The sequence below is a fragment of the Coptis chinensis genome, chromosome 2, assembly GCF_015680905.1.
Source record: "Coptis chinensis isolate HL-2020 chromosome 2, ASM1568090v1, whole genome shotgun sequence".
Taxonomy (NCBI): domain Eukaryota; kingdom Viridiplantae; phylum Streptophyta; class Magnoliopsida; order Ranunculales; family Ranunculaceae; genus Coptis; species Coptis chinensis.
The window spans coordinates 103,757,082-103,768,523 of record NC_141457.1 but is presented as its reverse complement, the minus strand read 5'-3'; the positions used below and the strand labels follow the sequence as shown (position 1 = coordinate 103,768,523).

General features: G+C 39.6%; 1 long non-coding RNA gene across 1 annotated transcript; it reads right to left on the bottom strand.

The window, feature by feature from the left end:
* Positions 1–1,751: 1,751 nt before the first annotated feature.
* Positions 1,752–5,049, bottom strand: LOC147519929 (uncharacterized). The gene is made up of 3 exons (XR_015214328.1): positions 4,805–5,049; positions 4,673–4,703; positions 1,752–1,815 (listed from the first exon to the last, which is right to left on the bottom strand). It is a non-coding gene; the product is annotated as an uncharacterized LOC147519929 (long non-coding RNA).
* Between the last annotated feature and the right edge of the window lie 6,393 nt (positions 5,050–11,442).

Below are 11,442 nucleotides of genomic sequence, written 5' to 3'. Positions count from 1 at the left end.
GTTTTAATACGGTTGCAAACTTTTATATAGGTACCTATGTGCAAACCATGTATACTGGTAGCTGTTAAATCATTGGATCAGAGACTGCATATTGTAGTAAGGCTCTCCGCCTTCTGATATAAAATGTGCAAGTTTTTGAAGTTTCTTTATGTTTTTACCATCTGTTGGTATTAAACCTGGGCCTTTGTATACTCTTTTTAAGTATAATTCCTAATGTAATAAAAAAAAAACTTGGCTTCCCCATAAATAAGTTTGATTAGCATATCTACATACAAAATAAAGTTGTTAATTAATTGTCAAGGACATTAATAAGTGTATATCTGCTATGACAATATATTTGTTATAACAATATATGTTCTCAATATGTTTTATTTATGTCTGGTACACGTGCTCTAGCACGTGCATGATGCTAGTATATATACACAAGTTACAAGTGCAAAAGCAAATAGAACTACGTGTGTACTACTTAAATATGAAATTAAATAAACACTCATGGGGTCTCAACTTTACAAAGTATTGTCTTATAATAAAACGTGTAACACATGTTAATATATGTACCTCAGTGCATAGGGAGTCTTCTTTGATCTTTGGAGTATTGGAGAAAGGCACCATTAGAACAAAATAAGTAGTTAGATGGAGTTAAGGATCATAATAAACTTTCAGAAGCCAAGTTAACTATCTTCTATCTTTATATATCACTTAAACTTAGACAAGTCTTTAAATTTATTATTTACTACTTTTGTTCGTAATATATATCCGACAAACTGAAACTAATTCCTAGTCTACTTCACAAGTTCACATATCAAAATTGTAATACATATAAAACTTTTACACCATTAGAAATTTAGCCACAATACCCTAAAAAATAGTCACAAATAATCAAGTTAGATGTGATTGAATGGCTCCTAATAATATATTGTAAAATCTGAATCCAGCACAGAAACTGGAATGCATCCTTTTGATTAAGCTTAAGCCAGATAAAGACCACTTTGATCACTGCCAAGTATTCATTCCAAAACAATCACCTAAGGTCACTGCAACACTTGTTATAAAACAAGAAAAGAGCGAACTTCATATGTACTCATGATCAAATCAAGCAAGCAGTACACAAAACATATGATGAAACAAATGACAACATGGATTATTCATTGCGAGAACTCGACCATATGCATATGGCCATCTGAAAACTTATAAAATTCTACATCCCTACATGCATTCACATATCAACTTGAAAACATTTACACCCTTCCTAGTGCTGAAAACAGTTGCACCTATAACTAGAACATGAAATATGTTAGCAATATAAAGCTATCATATTACTGCTTCCTGGTTGTATCACATTTCTTGCAACATAGCTTATAAAAGCTTAGACCGAAAACACTGATACAACACTACTAGTAACCATCAAGCAATACAAAAAATAGTACTGACGACATACATGAAAGACATGGAAAAGCAAAGTATAGCAACATAAAAAGAGAACATACTCTACTTTGCAGCTCCAAATCTAAACAAAGACTAGCAGACCAACTAGCTCATTATCTACTATTCAAAATAACAACAATGCAAAGCACCTAAATTCTCCAGGTCTCAAACACATTAAAGTTCTCTTCAAAATACCTGGTAAGCCTCTGATATAATTAACCAAATTGCTCCCTGAAACGTTCAAAAGACCAATTTCTTTAGATCAAAATGTCCATCAACAGGATAGAAAATAAGATGAGATGATAAAAAATACCCACTTGTTTGCCAAAACAAATCTTCTTCTTATCAAAACGTGCATCAAAAATCTTCTCTCACCCATCAAAACACCACCTATGTCACAGCCCGAATTTCTAAACAATTAAAAAAAAATGAAATACTTGAAATATAATTATCTCAACCATCACTTGGTTCAATTGTCTAAAAACCCAGGCTATGACGGGGGGATACAACACATGTCAAAACCTAAAACCCACATCACAACAGGATCAACTTAACAACAAAAATCTCCAAATTCCTCAACTATCACTTTATTAAAAACTTTCTTCCATCCCAATACAAACATAAACAAACTTTAAGAATAACAATTTCCAACATCATATTCTCATGTCATATAAAAATGTAACCTACGTTATTACATCATTCCAAAGATCAAACCTAATAAACTAAACTCCCAGACTGCTCCAGGCGAGAATCCAAATCACACGCCTGATTGCGCCTTCCACCTATGTTCCTAAGAAACACACACGTTAAGCAAAACAAAGCAAACATGGATTGACAAATTGAATTCTTTGGTATGATGACTAAACACATATAAACATTTCAAACTTTTCTTATTTAACTAACACTTTAAATCTATCATAACCTAATCATTCTCGGCTTGGAAGACAGTTAGTTAGTCATCTCATCGCATAGTTTCTTCCCAAACAAAACTTCCATTTTATTAACTTCCATTGTATTAACTCATTCTAATAACTCCTTTTAATATCTAAACCATTGAATTACACTTACCGATATCCGCCCGTTGTATAAGGGTAGGAACAAAATGTTATTAAGTCCTACCCTCCTAAAAGAAAGTTAGAACTTCTATATATCATATGTAGATATTATATTAGGTATTCAAAAGAAAACCCAAACACTCACATAATCAAATTAATACCACTTCAAAGCGAATACCTTAGTTCCTCTCTAGAGGCGGATCCAAACAATCACGGTCATTCATGGCACATTCAATGAATACCCTATATAACGCTTAACGGGCCATTTATGGCACATTCAATAAATGCCCACCTAACATATGACATCAGCGGTCATAAAACTCAATTCAAAACTTGAAAAATTGGAGTTCTAAAAGAGTCGCGGTAAATTTATTTATGCATTATTGAACTTTATTTTATATATCATTTAAGATAACGAATGAGTATCTTGTTTCTGTATTTTTATTTTGGCGTTATTAATTTTCGGGGATGTCTTAGTGTCATAGCGTTGCATATCATAAAATACAGCAAAATCACATAGTAGTTAATACACATACACACATATATATAGAGGTCTTAGCCTAAAGTCAAGTATGCTAATAGCCCTAGACCTATCTTAATAACCCAAATCATAATCCGAGTTAAAAGATCAAATTGGGTCAACTGGTCAAAGTCAACCCTGGTCAAAGTCAACTCTGGTCAAAGTCAAAGTCAACCATCATAGTCGAAGTCAAACTATCGTTTCCATGTTCAACAGGTTCGAGGTCATAGCCATGGTTCATGGCTAAGGTCAAAGGTGCATGGCTCATGGGCTCATGGTTAAGGCCATGGTTCGGACCCAACTGGCCAAACCCAAACCTTAAAAAGTCTAAACATTTAAAGACCCAATTAGATCTATTTTAAGTCCATGGATGGCCCCAATAAATATTAAACGGGCCCAAAACTGTTAAGTTAAACCGGTCCACAAACTTAATAAAAATCGGGCCCAAACAAAACTACAAGATTTCAGCCCAATCAAACCAACCAAAATCGGACCCAACCTAAACAAAAATAGAATCTGGCCCAAATAACTTAATGTGGTTAAGGCCCCTAACCACTTACTAAAACCGCCCAACCAAACAACTAACCTCGGGGCCCAAATAAAACCAACCCGTGCCCAAGCCCAATCAAAATTATTGACTACCAAAATCCGCCACCACAAGCTTCCACCCATTCCAAACTTCATCACATCGGTTTTACACCAAATCAAAACCAACCGACTTTAACAAAAGCAAAAAAACCGAAAATCATAAAACAAAAACTATTCCTAAATCTAGATCGGAATTTGGCCACCATTAGAGCTTGTTCCAAGCTCAAATCGGACAAACCCCTCAACCACCACTAACCAACTAATAACCAAACATAGTTCAACAATTGTTAGAAACGATAAACCCCAAGTCCAGTATCACCGGAAATGCGCCATTAACAAGTCCGGGGCTTCCACCAAGCTTCCCGGCACCCATTCGGACAACTTGATCTACACTACCCAATATACCACAACACTTCAACCCCATCATCCACAATCAAAAAGCGAAAACCAACAATGGCCGATTCTTGGCGATTTCTTGGCTGCCATTAATAGCCGTTCAAGCTTTTACCCGGCTTCAAAGCCCGACTCTCCAACCACCACCAATGGTAATCCCACTAACCCCACCACACAACGGTTTAACGATACATGAAATGGATGAGGAGCCGCCATTGGCGGCTCCTCACCGAAGCTTTGCTCTTCAAAGCTTTGACCGGTTTACCCAATTGGTTTCGACGGTTAAATTCAAACCGAAATTCAATAAAGTTTAATAAAACAGATGGCACGAAGTCCAATACCACGGATAATGAACAATATCAATACGAGAAAACCATAAGTTGATTGAAATAGCAAAATAGCTACTCACCTTAACTAAATTTCGACGAATTTTCCTAGCCGAATCGTCGGTGCTCCACCTCTCCAACAAACCCGACTTCTTTCTGTCCATTTTTTTATATTTTATTATCTTCAAAACCCTATTCTCTAGAACAATGTGTTTATAACTTGGGTCGAAACCCAAGCCTAACACCGACTTCGGGCCCAAAACCAAGCCCGTATCCGAGTCCAATCCGACGAATTTTTAAAATAAACAATTAAATTAATTAATTAAATAGAAAAATACGTATAAAAAAACACGGGGTGTTATAACCTATGTTTCAGAACGGTTAAGATGGTCCGAACTAATCAATGATTATGAACACATGAGCACAAAGCACGAATCAGGGAAATTTCGAAATGAGGAAAGAAATAGGGTTAGGGAAATTAAGACATGGAGGCATACCTTGATCAATCCAAAGCCTTCCACGTCTTCCTTTTCAATCTTTCAAAAACCCGAACAAAAACTCAGTAATGATAACCAATTAAGACCAGAATTTGATAGAAAAGGAGGCGCCCTTTTCTCCATGGCCAGATATGAGAGGCACAAAAAGATTCAGCGAGATGTCCTAACTAGATTTCAGAGAAGGAATGGAGTGGTGTATTGGTGTAAGTGCAAGAAAATGACCTAGGTTTCCAGGAAGAAAGAAAAACGCACATTCATGTTTTTTTTTTCTCTAATAAAAAGACTGAAAAATAAAACTCACTTCAGTCGCTTGTTTGGTGAGACCTGATGTTGACAGTTGACGCTTCCCGCAAAAGGTAAACAAAGTTTCAAAACTAAAAAAAATGGTTTTGCCAAGCACGTCATAAATTTTGATGACACTTGTCTTGGTTTCGTAAAAAATTTCTTGACGCTTGTATCATACACGACACAATATTACAACAACCGTCATAAAATTATCATATTTTCTTGACACTTGTGTCATACACGACATAGTGTTGTAATAGCCATCATAAAATCATCGCTCAGACACATATCTTGATGCATGGTTTTCAACAAAGATGTCAAGATAGATAAAAATCATACGTCATAATATGTTCTTTTTTTAGTAGTGTCATGTGTCTTTATAAAGAAATCCTTAAATGGATTTGCAATACTAGCCATTTATGTGGATGACATAAATTTGATTAGAACTCCGAAAGAGCTCAAGAAAATTGCTCAATACCTAAATAAGGAATTTGAGATGAAAGATCTTGGAGAAACAAGACTTTGTCTCGGTTTGCAGATCAAGAGAAGTTCGATCTAGTGGTGTATTAGTCCATCAGACTAATTACACCGAGAATGTTTAGAAACATTTCCATATGGACAAGGCACATCCATTAAGTATTGTACCCCAATGGTCGTCCGGTCACTAAACACATAGAAAGACCCATATCACCCCAAAAAAGAAAATGAAGTATTGGGTCATAAAGTATCATACTTGAGTGCAATTGTTGCATTAATGTATCTAGCACAATGCACTAGACTGGACATTTCTTTATATGTAAATTTGTTAGCCAGGTACAACTCAGCGCCTACTAAAAGGCACTGGAACGGCGTAAAACATGTCTTAAGATATCAACGTAGAACCATGGATTTAGGTTTGTTTTACTCAAAGGATTCTAAAGGTTCCAAGTTTGTGGGATATGCAAATTCAAGATTTCTATCAGATCCTCACAAGTATCGCTCCCAAACAGGTTATTATTTCTTAGTGGTAATGTTGTCATTTGTTGGCGTTCCACTAAACAAACTTTAGTGCAATTTCCTTTAACCACTCTGAAATTTTAACTCTTCATAAAACTAGTCATGAATGTGTATGGCTAAGGTTATTAATTGGGCATATTCGTAGTTTTTGCCAATTATCGTACCTTCTATAACAGGTGTTCCCAACATTATTTATGAGGATAATGCAGTTTGTATAGCCTAGATTCAAGAAGAATTTATAAAAGGAGACAGGACAAAACACATTGCGCCAAAATTCTTCTACACTCACCAGCTTCAGAAGAAGAAGTAGATTAAGGTCGAGCAAATTCATTCCAGTGACAACCTTGATGGTCTCTTCACTAAATCACTACCGAAGCGTACATTTCAAAAGCTTGTATATAGGATTGGCATGCACAGAGTTCACCACCAAGCCATATAAAGACTTGTCTTTATTAGGGGGAGCATCCTAAAGAATATGTCCCAAGACATATGTACTGTACTATTTTCCTTTATCTAGGCTTTATCCCACTGGGTTTTCCTAGTAAAGGTTTTAATGAGGCAGTATTAAGCAAGTCACAATGATTTTGAGTAATGTTATACTCTTTTAATTTCCTTCGCTTTGGTTTTTTCCACTGGATTTTCCTTAGCAAGGTTTTAGTGAAGCAACTGTCATTGGATAGTTATAGAGCATCCAGAAGAATGCTACAATAGATGCATCCACCAGAATTCCAAGGGGGAGTGTTATGAAATCCGTGGGCCTATATGGATGCCCACCATTGAACCCATATAGGACACCTCCTCATATGTGTTTATCCTGGTAATCCTTGTATCTAGGAAAAGAAGTTACCTATCCTGGTAATCCTTGTATCTAGGAAAAGAGATTACCTAGTTATATATAAAGGTAACTTCCTGTCCTCCTCCCATTCATGGGACTCCAATCAATAAGATTTCTCTCTCTCATTCTCTCTATTATTCAATCTACTTAAGTTAGTGTGGTGTTCTCTCTAAGACTATTTAATTCTAACACTTTTGACAAAGTTAAACATTTTTGTTTGGGCTGATTTTTAGTAGAGAGATTCTCCAATATGAGAAGACTATCTTCACCAAAAATCAGTCCTCAATTCATCTTATAAATCTACTCTTGGTGGTTGTAAAGGTGTGTTTTAGTTATCCTTCACATATGAGGTCGGAGGGAGAATGGGGTTTAATATGGTAAAGACTGAGTTCGTTGATGAGCGAACTGCCTACGTATCTTCTCTTGATTCTTGGGGGAGAGAAGAATCAGGTCTGGTGTAGTTCATATGGGAGGTATTTATAGATGGTGAAAGTGAATCTTAGCCTAACATGTGTAAAGATCAACACAAATGTAGGGTGGAGATTGAGAAGGCGTGTGAGAACTGTGTTGGTAGGCATGCTGTAATGATGGGGATTAGTAGCAGTGGTTAGTAGCTTGCGGCAGTGGTTAGTAGCTTATGGAGACAGCGTGTGTAACTACGCCCTTGGCAATGATTGCTTCTAGAAGATATGTTGTGTCACGGATCAGAACGCTCTGCGTGAGGATGTGCGAGTCAATCTGATCTGGAGCGATCTCATAGCTCGGGGGTATGAGCTGATGATGTAGGTCGCTCTAAATGCAGCTCGAGGAAGTGTGGTATTTCCGCTATGCTGGACACGTGTATAATATACATTGGTTGTGTATATTAGTCCCTCACACAACCCCCTCTCATTAGGTCGTTCCAATTCTGTGGGGGCGACCTGATGAGAGAGTAATTCCACACGTGGGAAGCACGCGGAGTAGTAACTGAATATGCAAGAGATGCTAGTTTGACAAGTACTAAATTGATCCTAGAAGTGTAGGTTCTCAATTAGTGAGAAGTGGTGGGTTGTGTAGCCCTCGAGCTCGAGTGAGCGTTTTGTGCTTGAGAACGTTTGAACTCCTGAGAGTGTTTTGCTTTGTAGAGAGCGAGCTGTGCATACGTCCTCCGTTCTTAGGTTCACTTTCTCCTTTTCCTCATTCTGAACTGCGGCTTTAGAAGATGAAGCGACCTCAGAGGAGTTGGTCTTGGGTGACATTTTCTCGACCTGAGGAATTGAGATCTTGGCAACAGGAGTTGACTTGTGGAGTGAGTTTTTTGACAAAGTCCTAAGCGTTCTCCTTTGGCATTTTGATTTTGACCTCAACGATGAAGTCTTTTGCCATCTTGGTGCTGGCGAGCTCTCCCTTAGTTTCGACCGAAGCCCCAGCTGGCTTTTTTACTGAAAGGATCTTATTGGAGTTGTAGGCCTCGAGTTGGTTACTACGAAGCTCCATCATACCTCTGGGGCTGGGAAAGTGGAGTACTTGGTGGAATGTTGAGGGTAATGCTTGCATTTGATGGATCTAGTGACATCCTAGGATGGCATTGTAGGACAAGTGGATGTCTAGAACGCTGAAACGTGTGTTGATGCTGACTTTGTCCTCTCTGGATCCAACGGAGACTGGGATATGATGTCACCATTTGGGTCGGCTCGAGAGCCCTTGAATCCATAGAGAAAAGCTATTGGATCTATGAAGACCAATCTGGGCAGGTTCATCTCTTTGATGGTATGATAGAACAAGATGCCACATGAACTATCAAGGTCTATCAAGACACGTTTGACTATCCAGTCGCTGATTTTGACATGGACAACTAGGGAGGTGATCATGTGGATCGTTCTGTCGTTATTTCTGTCTGATGAGTGCTGATGGCGGTCATGACGGGATCGATCGCTGGGACGCCCTCTGCTACGAGAGCGAGTTTGGACATCATGGTGATTATGGCGAGCTGGAGATCTGCTACGTTATCTACGGCCATGAATTTATGGTGCAGGTCGCCATCAGCAATGTTGGTATAATGCTTGATATGTCCGGACTCGACGAGGTCCTGGAGGTAATGCTTGCACTTATGATTGTTCGGCTTGTAGAGAGTGTTCTCACTGAGTTGAGCCTAAAGTTGTAGGTCATCAACTAGTAAGAACTGTAAAGGTTATGGAGCCTGGTAGCTCGAGTGAGCGTGGTAGCTTAAGAAAGTGTACTGCTCATGGAGAGCTTTCTCACTGAGTTGATCCTACCGTTGTAAGTCCTCAACTAGTGGGAATTGGAGAGGCTATGGAGCCTATGAGCTCAAGAGAGCGTATTGCTCGCGGAGAGCGTGTTAGTTTAAGAAAGCGTACTGCTCACGAAGAGCTTTCTCACTAAATTGATCCTACCGTTGTAGGTCCTCAACTAGTGGGAATTGGAGAGGCTATGGAGCCTATGAGCTCAAGAGAGTGTGTTGCGTGCGGAGAGCGTGTTAGCTTAAGAACGCGTACTGCTCACGGAGAGCTTTCTCACTGAGTTGATCCTACCGTTATAATTCCTCAACTAGTGGAATTAGAAAGGCTATGGAGCCTATGAGCTCAAGAGAGCGTGCTGCTTGCGGAGAGCGTGTTAGCTTAAGAACGCGTACTGCTCATGGAGAGCTTTCTCACTGAGTTGATCCTACCGTTGTAAGTCCTCAACTAGTGGGAATTAGAGAGGTGATGGAGCATATGAGCTCAAGAGAGCGTGTTGCTCACGGAGAGCGTGTTAGCTTAAGAGCGCGTACTGCTCATAGAGATCTTTCTTAATGAGTTGATCCTACCATTGTAGGTCCTCAACTAGTGGGAATTGGAGAGGCTATGGAGCCTATGAGCTTAAGAGAGCGTGTTGCTCGCGGAGAGCGTGTTAGCTTAAGAAAGTGTACTGCTCACGGAGAGCTTTCTCACTGAGTTGATCCTACTGTTGTAGGTCCTCAACTAGTGGGAATTAGAGAGGTTATGGAGCCTATGAGCTCAAGAGAGCATATTAGCTTAAGAAAGCGTACTGCTCACGGAGAGCTTTCTCACTGAGTTGATCCTACCGTTGTAGGTCCTCAACTAGTGGGAATTGGAGATGATATGGAGCCTATGAGCTTAAGAGAGTGTGTTGCTCGCGGAGAGCGTGTTAGATTAAGAGCGCATCCTGCTCACGGAGAGCTTTCTCACTGAGTTGATCATACCGTTGTAGGTCCTCAACTAGTGGGAATTGGAGAGGCTATGGAGCCTATGAGCTCAAGAGAGCGTGTTAGCTTAAGAAAGCGTACTGCTCATGGAGAGCTTTCTCACTGAGTTGATCCTACCGTTGTAGGTCCTCAACTAGTGAGAATTGGAGAGGTTATGGAGCCTATGAGCTCAAGAGAGTGTGTTAGCTTAAGAGCGCGTACTGCTCACGGAGAGCTTTCTCACTAAGTTGATCCTACCGTTGTAGGTCCTCAACTAGTGGGAATTGGAGAGGCTATGGAGCCTATGAGCTTAAGAGAGCGTGTTGCTCGCGGAGAGCGTGTTAGCTTAAGAAAGCGTACTGCTCACGGAGAGATTTCCCACTGAGTTGATCCTACCGTTGTAGGTCCTCAATTAGTGGGAATTGGAGAGGCTATGGAGCCTATAAGCTCAAGAGAGCGTGTTGCTCGCGGAGAGCGTGTTAGCTTAAGAAAGCGTACTGCTCACAGAGAGTTTTCTCACTGAGTTGATCCTACCGTTGTAGGTCCTCAACTAGTGGGAATTGAAGAGGTTATGAAGCCTATGAGCTCAAGAGAGCGTGTTGCTGCTCGCGGAGAGCTTGTTAGCTTATGAAAGTGTTCTGCTCGTTGAGAGCATGTTGCTCAAGTGGGCGTCAGGACCTAAGTGAGTCTACCTGCGCTAGTGAGCTGGCGGCTCTAGTGAGCGCCTTGACAACAGGAGCTGAGGCAACCTCTGGGGTCTTGAGAATAGGAGCTGGGGCGACCTCTGGGGTCTTGATAATAGGAGCGGAGGCGACCTCTGGGGTCTTGATAACAGGGGCGGTGTCACACCCCGAATTTCGACAGAATTCGGAAAAACATTATTTGTCTCCGACTCTTTGATTTCCGAGGTGTGATGCACTCTCAACTTCCAAAAACCCATAAACTGTTTAAAATATGCGGATAATTAAAAACCAATAAAAATTTTAACTTAAACAACCGTCATCTTCATTATCAAAAACAATTTACAAATGAAAATGCAAATAACCTTATCTCGGTGAAAATCTATATCACCTCGGGAAAACAAAACTTATCCGAGATCTTGTAAGGCAAAACCACAAGCAAAGAACCGATCTTCTTCAACACTAAACCTGTCAAAACTTATCAACTATGTTCATTGAATGAACACGAGATAAACAAACATGCAAATCGGATTGACATTATAAACAATGTGGTGTGAGTAGTCCTAAAATACAACATATAATATACATATATATACAATAATCCATCATGCAGTTAGTTCCTCCACCGAGGTTTTTAACTCCCCCCTAACCACACAAC